Genomic DNA, 18,641 nt, shown 5'->3' with positions numbered 1-18,641 from the left:
ATATTACTACGGTATATTGATAATTTTCACTTATGGACCGTCTGACAGCAACTGAATAAAACACAATTTTAGTGCCATACGCGTTTCGCCTTTATTTTCTGCAAGGCATCATCAGTGGCAGGTTGCGTAGACAGTTTCTTACATATTACGCTCCTGTTGCATTTTTGGTGTTGTTCTTCTTCCTATGAGCGCCAATTTTCTGTTTTTTCCGCATTCCACAGCACTAAGCACTGAGCGCTTTTGATTAAAACAAGCGCTCAGTGCTTAGTGCTGTGGAATGCGGAAAAAACAGAAAATTGGCGCTCATAGGAAGAAGAACAACACCAAAAATGCAACAGGAGCGTAATATGTAAGAAACTGTCTACGCAACCTGCCACTGATGATGCCTTGCAGAAAATAAAGGCGAAACGCGTATGGCACTAAAATTGTGTTTTATTCAGTTGCTGTCAGACGGTCCATAAGTGAAAATTATCAATATACCGTAGTATTACGCGCAACTGAGGAGGACTGGACCACAAAAGTTGAACATGTACAATATTAAGTTGTAATAAGTCTGTGGTACTGTACCAAGCAACTGATAGCACAAATCAGTAGTGAACAAGGACAGTTATTCACACAAACTGACTCTGAGAAATCTGTGAATAACTTGTTGTAGTGTAAGAAACATTTTATTTCCATGAATTTTTTATGTCTATTTCCTACATAAATATGCATGTTTAGTATGTAAGTGTTTGAGGAACATACGTATCCAGGTAAACTATACTGATAACCACAACAAATCTTAATCAAAATGATGTAAGTTTCTTGTTATATATATATATATATGTGTGTGTGTGTGTGTGTGTGTGTGTGTGTGTGTGTGTGTGTGTGTGTGTGTGTCTGTGTGTGTGTATAACGATCAATATTGCAATAATATGTTTATCTCCAACATATACGAAAACAATAATAGTAATAAAATTATGACTCTATTTAGTATCTCTGAGCTAGCAACTGTAAGTTGTCAAGAAAACTGAAATATCAAAAGGCAAAATTATCTTTACTATGAAGCAACTGAGAACCAAAAGATGTGTGTAAAAGTAGTAACTTGTAAATAGTCTTTGTACCTCTATAGGATAAGAGAAAAATTTAGGTAATGGACTTTCGTGAACGACTTTCAAGATAATAATAAACAAAACCATACACAGATGGGCTATAATAGCTTTCCTCTAGTCTTTAAGACTGACTGACTTAGACCAAGTAGCATATGGCATGTTTGTGTTATTGGGAGATATTTTTGGTGCATATTCAAGTATCTCGTTATTCTAGAACACTATTTTCGCGGAGGTAAATGATTTACCGTTTGTGAGACTAGCTAAAAATGTCCTACTCAAAGCAAAAGGAATCTGTAAGAAGTCTATATATGTAATCATACAAATAACAAGCTAAACATAAAGAAAATGTGAAGTTGTAAGTTAGTATGTATCAGGCCATCAGTCACGTATGAAGGAGTGTGGCTGTAAAGATTCTAATTCTGGATGTAAATGTTAATGTAAAACTTTGGTTTTATCACAAAATATTAAAACATTTGAAAACTATTGTAAATCACTCAAATCACAAACTGAAAATAAACAAAATGCGAAGTTGGTAGTCTGTATGTATCAGGCCGTCAGTCATGTATAACAGAGTGTGGCTGTAATGATTACAATTCTGGATGTAGATGTTAATGTTAAACTTTTGTTTTATCACAAAATATTAAAACATTTAAAAACTGTTGTAAATAAAATGCAAAGAACTCTGATCCATGGGTGATAGTAATAAAACAAGATTTGCCTGACGACATTTTAAAATTAACACAAATGGTTCAGTATAAAGAGGAAACTATGTCACAACTGAACTCCGAGTGTGAGTGGAGTGACTGTGTTACTACATGAAGGGAAAACCACAAACGCTCTATTGCATGCTAATGACTAATGGTGGTTTGTATTTCAGTGCAAAGAATGGTGAAGGATACAAATCAGTATAATGTCCACTTACCTTTGGTGAATCATGAGCTGTGATATATGAAGTTAATCCAACTGCAGATTCTGCAACAGATGAACTCTTCGAATAATAGTGATGCACTTTTAATGACAGTACTTTGAACCCTACGAAGTATTGTGACACATATATGTGAAACTAGACTTATGGCGTACACTCTCAACAAAGGGGTTAACAATGCTCAACACGAAGGCAATTAAAAAAGAAACTACCATGCAAGGACGCCTTTAAATAGTTCTTGTGCTTATGAATTCAACGAGCTTGGACACAAACTAACAACGGACATGACACCTTGTATGAATAAAGATACTGCATAATACTGTTCCTTTTGGTAACAAATGTGTAATAAAATCACCTAATGCCAAATATTTTAAAATGTTGTGAACTATGAAAGCGATTTATAAATGATATTAGATTCTTTCCATAGTGGAAACAGCTATGTTTTGGAGAAAACTGATACTGTTGTATGAATGTTTCATGTTCACTCTGTCACCTGAGCTGAACTGTGACTTTCTCGCAGCAGCCCAGAACGTAATTACTCACGAGTAAACGAACAACAATGCATCACAACGACGCCTCACCACATACACTGATACTGAATGATACTTTTTTCCTACCGACTATAAAGTACTATTTGTAAAAGAATATTTACCTAAAAACTGAACTGAACATTGTAAGTACATTAATCCATGTTATTAAATGTAACATTAAACCTGAACTATTTCGTTATAATACGAAACACATTTCAAGAATATACCAACTCCTTAGTCATGAAATAAGTAAATATAAATTTACAATGATCATTCAAACAATGGTAGTTATTGTTATAACGAAAAAAAGATCAAAGACTTCTGACTCTGCATATCTAATGAGCAGGAGGTTCAATACTCAAGTAGCAAGGAAAGAAACATTTTATTGTATTATTATTGTAGGTAAACATGTCTGTTATCAGAGACATTTTGTAAAAAAAAATCAATGTAATTCTGGGAGTCTGAGCGTTCATTCTACAGTTTTATGGTCTGTTTTCCTTGGTACTGCGCCAAAAAGAGTCAACACATTAAAAGCAAATTTTATCGAGATGTAGATAAATGTAAAGAAATTACATATTATCCCTAATGTGTCAATTAAATGATCAAACATATGCTCCAAAGTGATAACTTGTCAGTTTATGAAACAGGTGCACAGCAAGAAGTAAATATATACTGCTTCAACTGTACAAGTCTCATTTAATTAGTTACTCTTGGCTGAAGTCTGGAAATGAGGTCATGTATAAGCATAACTTCCAGGAGTCAGAGGGACAATCAAGTGTAAGAAATAAAACATTGTGACATTCATTTTTGCGTATCCATACTGTTATAATAACATACATATGCATCCAAACATAAATAAAAAAGGGAATATACGATTCAATAATTGTAAACAGGCATAGTCAGTTGTTGAATTGTAGAAGTTTCTTGAGAGAAGAAGTTCTTCCCATTATCACTCTCATTTGTCTGGCTTCACAAAACACATGTAGGTATGAATAACTGGCAAATCTTCTACTTTATGTTGTTCTAAATAATAACTTGGCATGTTTATCAAACATGTCTACTGTTAATGTAGCCACATACAGATCGCAAATATATGTATTCATGCTGTGTATATTCCATTTTAGAGACGACGTGTCAGGAAGGGCAACATACGTTATTCAGAAGCAATCATACTTATTTCAGACAGAATCTTGCTGTTTGAGCGTTGTATTCCGATTAGAACCTGCATCTTTAAATACAAAGCCCGAGACAGTTTTGTTACCACTATTAAAGGTGTAAATTTAAGTAAGAGTTTCATGGTCAGTCTGCTTATAGAGAAATGGTAATTTCATCAGCACCCATGGCTTGATACACTCATCAATCAGCAAGTACAGTGATTTCATTTTTCTTAGAGGAACTAACTTAATACTCAGCGAGATAATATATGTTTTCATATTTTCAAATGTAAATCCAATACAGTGTGCTGTCCCTTCTGTGATGTGTCCTTCTGATGGCAAACCTTTAATTCCTGCACTGCTTGCTGTTGAGCTGATTCATTTAAGTGTATTATTTTCATACTTGTTCATTGCTGCACAATGGAGGATGCAGTACAGCTGCAATGGCAAACTAATATGCCCGTTTTTTACTCGGTTATCAGTAAAAATGGAAAAACCTGTAACAATTGAGAGTAACAAATGCCGAAAAACGCTTGTTACTCAGAGCTAAAATAACGTTATCAATTTTAGCTGGTCGATTTTTCCCAACTCTACTCAGTGTGCCTAACTCATGGTTCCCTTTGTCTTTCGTGCACTACCACAAAATCTGATTCCAGTACTGAATCAATATTGAAGTATCCTGTGATCCGCAACTATGATCATCTTGTGACTCTTACCAAATGCTCTTAAATTAACGACTGCACTCGTACTCTTTCTATACCAACCTCCTTCTCCTGTTACTCAATTTCTATGCTTACAGGAAGAAGTAAATCAGCAATGAGTGAGGTCGCTGGGATAGATCTACTTTATCCTTCATGTAGATTGACAATGGACATCAACAAAATGGAATGCTATGGGACATCACCATCAAAGGATGGTGTGTTCACATTACATAGAATTTGAACATAATGTCACTTTGCCTACTACTGAATGGCTAAACTGAGGTTAAGAGATTCTATATATGATACAAGTCATAAGAATATAGTATCATAATTACTAAATTAGCGATGACAAAGATATTAATACCTAAAGCAACTAATGGATGTTCTTTACAAAACTTGTATGGTAAGGGGTGATAATGTAGTTATAGGAAAAGTGTTATGCAAACATTTCAAAATACTCGAATTTATTAGCTAGAGACAATCCATAGGAACGAACACATCAAACAATTGCTAATAGGCAATACGTGGGAACTTTTTGCCTTATCTATTGTGTTTTTTATTCTTTCAAAGTATCAAATAACACTAAAAATTGCTGAGCTTTTTCTGTGTTTTTAATGTTACAGAAAAGGTATTTCATTAAAACTGTTACATCAATTTATGTTGTTATTTGAGCCCAGAGTGAGCTTTTAGTTTTTCCAGATATTGTTGTTGTTGTGATCTTCAGTCCTGAGACTGGTTTGATGCAGCTCTCCATGCTACTCTATCCTGTGCAAGCTGCTTCATCTCCCAGTACCTACTGCAACCTACATCCTTCTGAATCTGCTTGGTGTAGTCATCTCTTGGTCTCCCTCTACAATTTTTACCCTCCACACTGCCCTCCAATAGTAAATTGGTGATCCTTTGATGCCTCAGAACATGTCCTACCAACCGATCCCTTCTTCTAGTCAAGTTGGGCCACAAACGTCCCTTCTCCCCAATCCTATTCAACACCTCCTCATTAGTTATGTGATCTACCCATCTAATCTTCAGCATTCTTCTGTACCACCACATTTCGAAAGCTTCTATTCTCTTCTTGTCTAAACTATTTATCGTCCATGTTTCACTTCCATACTTGGCTACAATCCATACAAATACTTTCAGAAATGACTTCCTGACACTTAAATCTATACTGGATGTTAACAAATTTCCATTCTTCAGAAACGCTTTCCTTGCCATTGCCAGTTTACATTTTATATCCTCTCTACTTTGACCATCATCAGTTATTTTGCTCCCCAAATAGCAAAACTCCTTTACTACTTTAAGTGTCTCATTTCCTAATCTAATTCCCTCAGCATCACCCGACTTAATTCGACTACATTCCATTATCCTCGTTTTGCTTTTGTTGATGTTCATCTTATATCCTCCCTTCGAGACACTATCCATTCCATTCAACTGCTCTTCCAAGTCCTTTGCTGTCTCTGACAGAATTACAATGTCATCGGCCAAACTCAAAGTTTTTACTTCTTCTCCATGAATTTTAATGCCTACTCCGAATTTTTCTTTTGTTTCCTTTACTGCTTGCTCAATATACAGATTGAATAACATCGGGGAGAGGCTACAACCCTGTCTCACTCCTTTCCCAACCACTGCTTCCCTTTCATGCCCCTTGACTCTTACAACTGCCATCTGGTTTCTGTACAAATTGTAAATATCCTTTCGCTCCCTGTATTTTACCCCTGCCACCTTCAGAATTTGAAAGAGAGTATTCCAGTTAACATTGTCAAAAGCTTTCTCTAAGTCTACAAATGCTAGAAACGTAGGTTTGCCTTTTCTTAATCTTTCTTCTAAGATAAGTCGTAAGGTTAGTATTGCCTCACGTGTTCCAACATTTCTACGGAATCCAAACTGATCTTCCCCGAGGTCCGCTTCTACCAGTTTTTCCATTCATCTGTAAAGAATTCACGTTAGTATTTTGCAGCTGTGACTTATTAAACTGATAGTTCGGTAATTTTCACATCTGTCAACACCTGCTTTCTTTGGGATTGGAATTATTATATTCTTCTTGAAGTCTGAGGGTATTTCGCCTGTCTCATACACCTTGCTCACCTTATGGTAGAGTTTTGTCAGGACTGGCTCTCCCAAGGCCATCAGTAGTTCTAATGGAATGTTGTCTACTCCCGGGGCCTTGTTTCGACTCAGGTCTTTCAGTGCTCTGTCAAACTCGTCACGCAGTATCTCCCATTTCATCTTCATCTACATCCTCTTCCATTTCCATAATATTGTCCTCAAGTACATCGCCCTTGTATAGACCCTCTATATATTCCTTCCACCTTTCTGCTTTCCCTTCTTTGCTTAGAACTGGGTTTCCATCTGAGCTCTTGATATTCATACAAGTGGTTCTCTCTTCTCCAAAGGTCTCTTTAATTTTCCTGTAGGCAGTATCTATCTTACCCCTAGTGAGATAAGCCACTACATACTAACATTTATCCTCTAGCCATCCCTGCTTAGCCATTTTGCACTTCCTGTCGATCTCATTTTGAGACGTTTGTATTCCTTTTTGCCTGCTTCATTTACCGCATTTTTATATTTTCTTCGTACATCAATTAAATTCAATATTTCTTCTGTTACCCAAGGATTTCTACTAGCCCTCGTCTTTTTACCTACTTGATCCTCTGCTGCCTTCACTACTTCATCCCTCAAAGCTACCCATTCTTCTTCTACTGTATTTCTTTCCCCCATTCCTGCTATTTGTTCCCTTGCACTCTCCCTGAAACTCTGTACAACCTCTGGTTTTGTCAGTTTATCCAGGTCCCATCTCCTTAAATTCCCACCTTTTTGCAGTTTCTTCAGTTTTAATCTACAGTTCATAACTAATAGATTGTGGTCAGAGTCCACATCTGCCCCTGGAAATGTCTTACACTTTAAAACCTGGTTCCTAAATCTCTGTCTTACCATTATATAATCTATCTGAAACCTTTTAGTGTCTCCGGGGTTCTTCCATGTATACAGCCTTCTTTTATGATTCTTGAACCAAGTGTTAGCTATGATTAAGTTGTGCTCTGTGCAAAATTCTACCAGGCGGCTTCCTCTTTCATTTCTTACCCCCAATCCATATTCACCTACTACGTTTCTTTCTCTCCCTTTTCCTACTACCGAATTCCAGTCACCCATGACTATTAAATTTTCTTCTCCCTTCACTATCTGAATAATTTCTTTTAGTTCATCATACATTTCTTCAATTTCTTTGTCATCTGCAGAGCTAGTTGGCATATAAACTTGTACTACTGTAGTAGGCGTGGGCTTCATGTCTATCTTGGCCACAATAATGCGTTCACTATGCTGTTTGTAGTAGCTTACCTGCATTCCTATTTTTTTATTCATTATTAAACCTACTCTTGCATTACCCCTAATTGACTTTGTATTTATAACCCTGTATTCGCCTGACCAAAAGTCTTGTTCCTCCTGCCAGCGAACTCCCACTATATCTAACTTTAACCTATCCATTTCCCTTTTTAAATTTTCTAAACTACCTGCACGATTAAGGGATCTGACATTCCACGCTCCAATCCATAGAACTCCAGTTTTCTTTCTCCTGATAACGACGTCCTCTTGAGTAGTCCCTGCCTGGTTATACAACATAAATTATTTTTCGCTTTCAGATATCTGTCCTAGTCTCTCTAAGAAAATTCATAGGAAAAACACATCATTGAACCATTGCAATGTTTCAGGAGGACAAAGCGAAATATGTAATAATGACTAATCAGACACAAAATCCACTCCTCTAATATGAGTGAACACATGAAGAACAGATTAAGTTCAGATGTTAGCAGACAACAAATCCTTCCATCCATGAATATAAACGTGAAGTTGATCTCCTGCTCCATTGATGGCCTGTTTGAATGCTGTCATTTGAAAAGCAATATTGATTTTTCATTCCATTCAGTGAATGAATGCTGTAATTTGAAAGGCAATTTTGATTTTTCATCCCATTCAGTGAATTGACCCATACAGTAGGAATCACCCAACTGGAACCTTGAAAGCACTGAAAACAAAAATCATGTTGGCTGTATGGGAACTAGACCTTACACTCTTCTTAATACAAGGCCAATCTGTTTTTTTATTTATACTACTATATAAAGGCAAGTCATTGCCCAACATTGTTACTAAAAATCACGTGAAGTACTTCAGTAAATTACTTCAGACTTTTACATGATACTGTAATGAACATTTGGATAGACTGAAGCTACATATATATAAAGATTATACTTATGAGAGATCTCAGTGCTGGAATACAAAAATAATAGGCACATTCAGAGAAAATGTAAGAAATGAAAATGGAATAATTCTCAAAGATTTTGCTGCATTTAAGAATTACCCAAAGTTTCTTTAGAAAAAAATACCCAAATTTACATGGGCAGCAAGAGGATATAGATCTATTACAGATTATGTAATAATAAATGAGGGATTTCCTGGACTGGTTGTAGATACCAGGAGTTATCAATGAATGGACATTGGATCAGATCACTTCTTGTTGGTGCTATTAGTTGACATTTCGGCAAAATGGAGAAAAACAAGTTCTTAAAGTTTACCTTTTAGAAGATTGTAGCATAAGAGATCATATCAAAAGTGGATGACAAAAGCATTAGGAAATTTTGAAACATTAGAAGACTTAGAAGAATCGAAAAACTTAAAAACAGCCATATCAAAGACGAATTTCTGGGGAAGAAAAATAGATACAGGGAACATAGAGGACCAACGATTTGGACACTAGAGATTGAAACAGCAATTAAAAAGAAACAAGAAGCTTTCAGGACCTAACTAATCCCAGTAACGAGAAGTATAATGAATATAAAGGGAAGAGAAATAATACGAAATATCTAGCTCGGAAAGTGCACGCAGGATCATTCTCATGCTTTATTTGCAATATAGAGCATTATTTGCATGGCAGATAAACTATCGCTTGTAAAGTAATACAATCACTCAACAAGCAGGAAAATGATCATAAACGTGTCAATAATACTGGAGAAAATGAATGTATACTTTTTTTAAATTGTGGTGTGATGATGCTTTGAGTGAAAGATTCAAAACACCTTGACGTTACTGATGTGTGAGAACTGACAGAAGCTACAAAAAATAGGAAAGCCACTTTTTCAGATGGTATTAATATGGAACTGTGGAAATGTGGTGGTATGTTCCTACATCTAAGACATCTTCACACATTTAATCAGTGTTAGAGAAATAAGAAGGTACCAGAAAGGGACAGTAAAAATAAATGTAGTGACTATCAAGGTGCTAGCCTCCTGTATTCAGTGTATAAATTATGTGCCAAAATCCTGAATGCAAGACCTAAAAATATCATGGAAAAGGTAATATCTGAAGAATAATCAGGTTTTAGTAAACGATGGTCAACTATTTACAATGTTTTTATACTGCAACAAGTTATAGAAAAGAGACAAGAATTTAATAGTGAAAGCCTCCTTCCTTTCGTGGATTTTGAGAAAGCATTCGATAAAGTGAGTAGAGAAATGCTATGGAATATCAGGGCTGAAGGAGGTTATCCATCTCACCTCATAAGTGCTAGTAAGAATCTGGAGTTATTTTAGATCATGTCACTAGACTAAACGTAATTTTATATGCACACGACCTAACTCTGATTACAGAGAATGAAGATAGGAGTCTATAAGTTTCAGCAGGTAGCCTCAAATTACAGCCTAACATTGTCGGTAGATAAAACTAATGTGATGGCATTTCAGGATAGACTACCAGTAAGATCTTGAATAGTCTTGAATAATGAAATATTGGATCAAGTAAAACATTTTAAATACCTAATATGCAACATTGCTTACGAATATAACCATGCCATGGAGCAAAGATTATCTAAATTTACTTCCTTACTTGTGAAACTAAAGCATGGATAACAACAAGGTGCAAGTAGAATACAGGCTTAAGAAATCAGATTTCTGAGTAGAGTGAAATGATGTACAAGATATGATAAAAAATGAAGATATAAGGAAAGAACTGAAGTACCGTAACAGGCAATTTGCCAATTACATGATTTTAAGAAGAAGAAGATATTTATAAAGGAGAAATGTTGTTGGCAAAAATCTCGAATAGTTCTTATCAATTTACTTAACATTTTTACATGACACACCAGTAAATAATTGGACAGGCATAGGCTATTCATATATATATATATATATATATATGAAGAGGAAACATTGTTATCAGAATTTTACAAGGTGCTATAATGAACATTGATACAGACCTAGCATATATATATATATATATATAAAGATGAGACACTATTACTAAAAATCACGAGAAATTCTTAACAATTTAATTCAAATTTTTACACAATAGTCTAATTATCATTGAGACAGACCTAACCTATATTTTTATGTATGATGTATATAAATATATGTATATAATATTGTAACATTACGAGTCAAGATAGCTGTAACGGAAATTGAATAGCATAAAGTTATCTTTAAAAACGCATGCCGCGCGATTTATGACGATTTGGTTGGTCATAACAGTAGTAACATGCTTTTGAATACAATTAAAATATAACGGCGATACCTGTTTAGTGTTATTGGAAATAATATGTAGTAAATTAATGAGTAAGGTAGCCGATCCTATAAGAAGAGCTGAAATTGGGCATATTAAGGTGTTTTGCTTTATGTCGACTAAGCCGATGATACGGCGTCTTTTTTTCCGTTTACTCTTAGAAAAAAAAACAAGTAACGAAGTGCTAATTGTGCGTTGTGAAAAATATAGGGGCGAATTTTAAATAGCTACAGTGTATAATCAGACTAACAAATGGACATTCAGTTACGCGAAAGAGCGGACAGCGAAGTGTGGTCATTAAATTGAGTACACCTACAGGGCGGTCAATTCCGGGATAAGTCTATTCGCATCTCACGAGGGACACGGTATTGAGACCGTTTTTTTTAATTATATCACGGAGAGTGGGCTTCAATTTATAAAAAGGAGAAAAGCTGTATCATTATCATTGACTGTTGGTGTTAAGCAACCAAAACTGTTCATAAAAGGGTTTCGGTGAATGAGTGGTGAATGCGAAATGAAACTGTGAACGAAGTTATGTTAAATAAAGCAGAAGAGACAAGACAGTTTGGTCGTATCTGTTATTATTCCATAAACCATAACATTTCATCTCGTTGTACGAAGCCTTTATAGACGATCGTTATGACAATTTGCTTTGAAGGGATCTCGTTACGAGCTAAGTTTTGGGGACCTGGTCAACAGGGAATAGTTCGTAGATCTTAACTACTGCAGCTATTCTGGAATCAGGTGCTACCGTGACCGTTGTGTGTTGTCAATGGCTTAAGGTCATCATGTCTCATGCTCTAAGATCGACGCGCCTTTCATCTTGGTATAACGGTGTCTCACGGTAACAACGACAACGCCGACGGCGAAGGAAGATACGGTAGAAGTGGCGCCCAATGTGGGGCTCGATCAAGGAGGATTGCTGCATCGAGTCGAGTGTCATCCGGATTCACGAACCCTAGAGTTGGAAAATATTGTAGCAGCCAGTGAGTCTGTCCAATAAAAGAGGTATTCTACAATAATCGCTAAAAGTGAGCGATACTACCAGGTATGATTAAAATAACTGTATAATTATAAAAAAAAGGAAGTTGAGACTTGTGATTTCGGTAGATAAATATATATAAATACATATTGAAAATAAGTATGTCTTGGTAGTGAATAATCATGTCAAAACGAACGAAAAGAATACATGATAATGTGCAGTTGAGTAGAGTAATGAGTAGAGAGAGAGAGGAAAGTGAAGAGGATAGGGATGATGCATCCCATGAGCTCAATCTGGGACAGGAGACATGTACAGATAGTAATACAGTTATTGATTTAGAGCCGTTAGGAGATTCGAATACAACGATAAGTAAGGTAAGCAGCATGGGAGAACATAAAGATCTTGAGGTTTCTGAAGTAGATCAGCAAGTTGATCCTCAAATTGGAAATATTAATCAAAAAATGTTTGATATGCTGGTATCAATAAATACTCAAATGGGTGTAATGAATGGAAGACTTGGTTCACTAGAAAAAGATAATACGCAATTAAAAGAGGACAATCAAAAGTTAAATGAAAAATTTGAGGCCAAATTTGGTTCATTAGAAGTTAAAATGGATTCTTTGGAAAGCAAACTGAACGCCTTTGATTATAAACTGGAAAATACTAAGAAAGAATTAAAGGCAGACTGGGAGACTCAGTTAAATGTGAAATTTGGAGAACTAGATGTAGAGTTTTCTAACACCTTAGAAAGGCAATACAATAATTTAATGGGAAAACTTCATGACGTAGAAAAGAAATATGAGGTAGTTTCGAAGAGTTATGATGGCCTGTCCAATAGGATGGTTAAGTGTGAAAGCAGCTGTTTCAATGCTAGCGCACAGATAGAAGAGCTTTCGAAACAAATAGTCGAGTTTGAGTCCGATGCTCGTAAAGGGATTGACAAGTATTTAGTAGATCAAACTAAAAGACTTGACGAAGATCTATCTGAATGGATAGAAATAAAAGGAAATGAAATTGTAGACAAGGTTAAGACTACTATTGGATCCCAGCCAAATGAAAATATCAATGAGCACCTAAGTAGAAATGATGAATTAATTAAGCTCTTCACTAGCGAAATTCAGAAAATAAAAGAGAAAATAGTTGATGAGTTACCTAAATGGCAAAAGGAAACCAATCATAAATTGGCGGAGTTAGAACGAAAGTCATCACCAAATTTGTTGACAGAGGACGAATGTTCGGAGAATAGGTCGAAAAACAACCGAACATGTGATAATACGAAGTACAATTGTGGTGAAAATTTGCATTGGGAAGTTGATGATTCGGTTGGTAAAGATGATGATTCTTTTGGTCAGCGAGGATACTTGTCTTCTTTAAAGGTGGAGAACAGCATTTTTAAAAGTAGACAATTCCCAACATTCTCCACTGAAAAGAACAACCTGCATCCGAAAATCTTTATCAATAATTTCAAAAGAATATTTCCACGTAGCTGGTCAGAACACGACCGACTTCAATTTATAGTATCCAAAATTACCGGAGAAGCCGCATTATGGGCCGCCGAAGTAAGTGAAAGTTGCCATACTTGCGCTGAGTTTGAACAACTTTTTTTGGCTAAATACTGGTCGTCGAGTAAACAAGAGAAATTAAGAAAAGAGGTTTACCAACCTGAGTATTTTAACAGTAAAAGGAGTACTTTAAGGCAATATTTTGAAAAGTACATAAATAACACACGTTATTGGAGTGATCCAATTTCTCACAAGGAAGTGATCAGAATTTTGAAGGGAAGGTTGCCCATAAATATACGTGAAAAGTTAATAAACGTTCCTGACCACGATGTAGAACAGTTCTTGTCGGTGATTGACTCTATAGATATGATTATGGAAGACGCAAGACAAATGAGTAGTAATCAAATGTCGACTCACAATCATAGTAATACGAATAATTATAATAATAATTTAACGTATGATAATAATAATACCGAAAACCAGGTCAAACCCGCATCACGGGAGCGTGGACAATCTTCATCCTATAGTTCCAATAAAAACAATGATTATAATAAATATAGAAGAGATACTTACTGTGCTAGAGGTAAACCTCGATATGGTAACGCGAATGTGCATAGTAGTGATATTAATAAGAGTAACAGATACCCAAGTGATGAACCCAATTGTATTCGACCTTGGGAAGATAATTCGAAGCATAATGTTCATCGGCAGGGTGGAACAAATGCCTCGAGTCCTCCTCCAGCACAAGGAGTTATATCAATGGGCGAAGGAGCCTCCAATGTGCGACGGGGTGAATACCATAACTCGGATCATACTGTACGGTTTGTGGAAGTTCATGAACCCCCACTGATGACTCAACGAGATAGATTAAACTAATACCAGTCACCAAATGCTTTCCTAGGATGACTGGAAAGGAGAAGGAAGGCAGGCATCAATTTGAACTGAGAGTATTAAGGTACAATAATGATCAGGATATAAGGAATGAATTAATTGAAGAAAAACCTGAAGTTTCTAATAAATGTGGACAAATTTTACAGGCAATAATTCCAACAAGTATAAATAATGTTGATGTTGAAATATTAATTGATACTGGAGCAACTATTAGTGTCATGACACTGGACTGTTTAAAACAGATAAGCCGAGGGGTAAAAATGCCCACTTTTCCTATCACAGGATGTACCGTGTCTGGCGCGTTCAGCGCAAAAATACAAAAAGTTGTGAAACAGGTACGTGTCGACGTTACAATACGGGGGGCTCAAATAGAAAGTACATTCCTGGTTGTTCCTAAAATGACAGTACCATGTCTCTGGGGCTTGGATTTTTTATGTGAGACCGGTGCAATCATTAATTTAGAGAAAAGTGAATGTATATTTAATTCCAATGGTAATGTTTTGACAGCCAACCTGAGAAAGGGCCGAGTAATTCCAAATCAGTTGTGTATGAATCTAATGGTAAAATATGTCAGTATTGATGATGAAAATGTGTATGATATATGCCTTATTGAATGTTCTGAAGAAATGATGGATAAAATGTCATTGCAGGAAAAGGTGTTAGAATCAGAATATTTATCTGTTATCCAAAGGGATGAACTGTACTACTTGTTGGAAGCATATCAGTCAATTTTTAGTAAACGTCTGGGTATAATAAAAGACTTTGAATACCATATAAAGACGTATGCACATAAACCCTTTTGTCGTACTTCCTATTCTATCCCATGGACAAAGAAAGAAGTAGTCAGCAAGGAAATCAATAAAATGTTAGAATGGGGTATTATTGAGCCCTCAGATTCTGAATATTGTAACCCTCTTGTGGCGGTAATTAAACCCAATGGTGACATCAGATTGGTGTTGGATGCCAGAGAGATCAATAAGATCATTATACCTGTACAAACGCGACCGGAGAACCTAGAAGAGTTAGTACAAAAGTTTTATGGTGCCCGCTTCTTAACTTCTTTGGATATGCGTAGTTCATATTGGCAAACTAGAATATCGAAAGAATCTAGAAAATATACTGCATTCGTTTTTCTGGGCCGAAGTTACCAGTTTACCGTCATGCCATTTGGGTTGAAAATAAGCGGTGGTGTTTTTATATCGGCATTAGATACCGTACTGGGCAGAAACCTTTTGAATGAAGTTACTTTATATGTGGATGATTTTCTAATTGCTTCTGAAACTTGGGAGGAACTTTTGGACTTATTAAGAAAAGTTTTTGCGAAATTTTTGGAATACGGAGTTACTGTAAATTTGAGCAAATCCAAGTTTGCTCATAACCAATTGAAATTTCTTGGACATATAATCACTCCTGAAGGGATAAAACCAAATCCTAAAAAGATGGATGCGATTAACAGATGTGCTTACCCAAAAAATAGGACGGAATTAAAGTCATTTATCGGCTTAGTTTCATTTTTTCGACGATTTTTACCCAATCAGTTAGGAAGCCAAGACTGTTTGTTACAGCTGTTAAGAAAAAATGTCATGTGGGAGTGGAATTCCGAATGCACGCAAGCTTTTGATAACATCCGCAATGCTTTGACTAATGCTCCACTGTTACATCATCCGAGACTTGATCAAGATTTTTATATTGCTGTGGATGCTTCTGAAACAGGATTGGGTGCCACTCTTTTCCAGATGGACAATCCAGAAGATATCAGTACAACCAAAATAATTGGGTTTGCCAGCAGAACACTCTCTAGCTGTGAACGTGCATATTGTACTACTGAATTGGAAGTACTGGCCGTGGTCTGGTCCCTTAGAAAGTTTCGCTATTTTGTATATGGAAAGAAGATCATTGTATTCAGCGACCACAAAGCTTTATCTTTTATTTTAACAGGAAGGATGTTCCATTCATGTTTAACCCGGTGGGCCTTGCTACTGCAAGAATATGATATTACGCTCAAATACATCAGAGGGAAAGACAACATCATAGCCGATGCTCTTTCAAGACTTCCGAAAAGAAAGAATGACGACGAGTGTGAAGAACGGACTATTGACTTTAAAGTCATGAATTTATCAAGGCAATATTGTGAGAGGCAGATTTCACAGCTATGTCGAAGTCTTCCACAACTGCAAGAAGATGATAAGTTGTGGAAAGCCATTAGACATGCTGTTGAAAGCAAAACGCTAAGTCACTCTCAAGAACAGTATCAATTAAAATCCGGAATATTGTATCGGAGGAAGGATGAAGAAGATGTTTGGAAAGTTTGTGTTCCAAATAAATATTTAGAATCACTAGTAAGGTACACTCACTTGAATTGGGGTCAGTTTGGTGCCGCTAAATGTACAGCCAAAAAAGCACAATACTGCTATCATCCAAATTTGGGACGTATAGCTACAAATATTCTTAAGAAGTGCAAAATATGTCAGAAGGCGAAACCCATAAACTATTGTCGGAAGATAGAATTACATCCTATCATCCCACAACAACCTTTAATGTTGGTGTCATGTGATGTCTGTGGGCCATGTCCCATGACACGTGGACGGTTCAAATATGTATTGGCTTTCTATGATCTCTTTTCAAAATATGTGAAATTATATCCTTTGAAAAATCTCCACGTTCGACCCATGTTACGCAAATTTATCAACAACTATATAACTGAGCTTGGCAAACCTATAATGGTCTTGACAGACAACGCTGCTTATTATACAAGCAAAGTATGGAGAGACACTATGAAAGATCAAGGAATCCAGCACATTTACATCTCAAGATTTTACCCTTGTGGAAATCCGGTTGAGAGAATCTTCCGAGAGTTGAACCGATTTTTATGGACATACATACCCAAACAACATTATAAATGGATCGATTGTATTTATGAATTTGAGAAAGTGTATAATGACTTACCACACTTATCGACAGGTTATTCACCTAACCAAATAGTATTTTGTGAAAGTATTGTGCCAGAATGGATGAAGAAATTACCTGCGATAGAACAAAAGATTACCAAGAAAGAAGATATGGTGAAGAAGGTCTACGAAAACCTGAAGCATCAAGCACAATTGAGAAAAACCCGTTTTGATAAAAATGTGAAGAAAGTAGTCACATATGATGTAGGGGAAGAAATTTTATTGTGAAATCACCCAAAAGCATCAACCAGGAAAAGACTGAATAAGAAATGGCAATATTTATATACAGGTCCATACAAAATAATGAAAATACCTCATGAAGGGAGCTACCTCCTGGCAGATTGTGATACTGATGTAATTAAAGGCTTGTTCCCTCACGTAGACCTGAAGAAGTATTATCAATAATGAGCAAAATATAGATTCAAGAAACACTGAATGATACCAAGACTACACTCAGTGGACTAAATAAAAGCACCAGTGGATAAATACGTACTTATACTAACTTACAAACAAAATTAAAGAATGTACCGACGATTTCCATGAGATACCTTCTTGGTATCAGCAACAATGTCGACGCTGAAATACGATTTATCCTCTCACCGAACAGCGAGGATGGATGATTTAAAATTGGAATTAAGAGGAAAAGGAAAGGACCAAATCCTCTCCGGTTAAACAAGTGGCCTAATAAGGGTTTTGGCCTAGGATGCCAATCGTCGAACCCGGCTGTGATCCCTGCCTTGCACAGTCGGTTGAAGAACTGAGGGCTTCATCCAAGAAAAAAAATGTGGTGTGAATATGAAGTGATTAGTGCGAAGTGTTTCATAGACAACCTATAAACAAATGTGGAATTTAGTTAAGGGCATTTTGTCTAGGCCCATTAACTCAACTTAAATATTGCAGAATGTATGTACTGACTTGTTGAGTGAATCTGAGAGTGAGTGTATTCGCCGAAACAAATTCCCTCTCCTGTCACTGTACCAAAAAAAAAAAAAAATGCCTGTTCTGTCTGGAATCCTCTTCAAGACATCTGGGGGGGCCGTGTAACGAGTCAAGATAGCTGTAACGGAAATTGAATAGCGTAAAGTTATCATTAAAAACGCACACCGCGCGATTTATGACGATTTGGTTGGTCATAACAGTAGCAACATGCTTTTGAATACAATTAAAATATAACGGCGATACCTGTTTAGTGTTATTGGAAATAATATGTAGTAAATTAATGAGTAAGGTAGCCGATCCTATAAGAAGAGCTGAAATTGGGCATATTAAGGTGTTTTGCTTTATGTCAACTAAGCCGATGATACGTCGTCTTTTTTTTCCGTTTACTCTTAGAAAAAAAACAAGTAACGAAGTGCTAATTGTGCGTTGTGA

This window comes from Schistocerca nitens, chromosome 6 (assembly GCF_023898315.1).
Source record: "Schistocerca nitens isolate TAMUIC-IGC-003100 chromosome 6, iqSchNite1.1, whole genome shotgun sequence".
In the NCBI taxonomy this organism is placed as follows: domain Eukaryota; kingdom Metazoa; phylum Arthropoda; class Insecta; order Orthoptera; family Acrididae; genus Schistocerca; species Schistocerca nitens.
The sequence above is the reverse complement of the archived record's forward strand: the minus strand, read 5'-3'. Positions refer to the sequence as shown.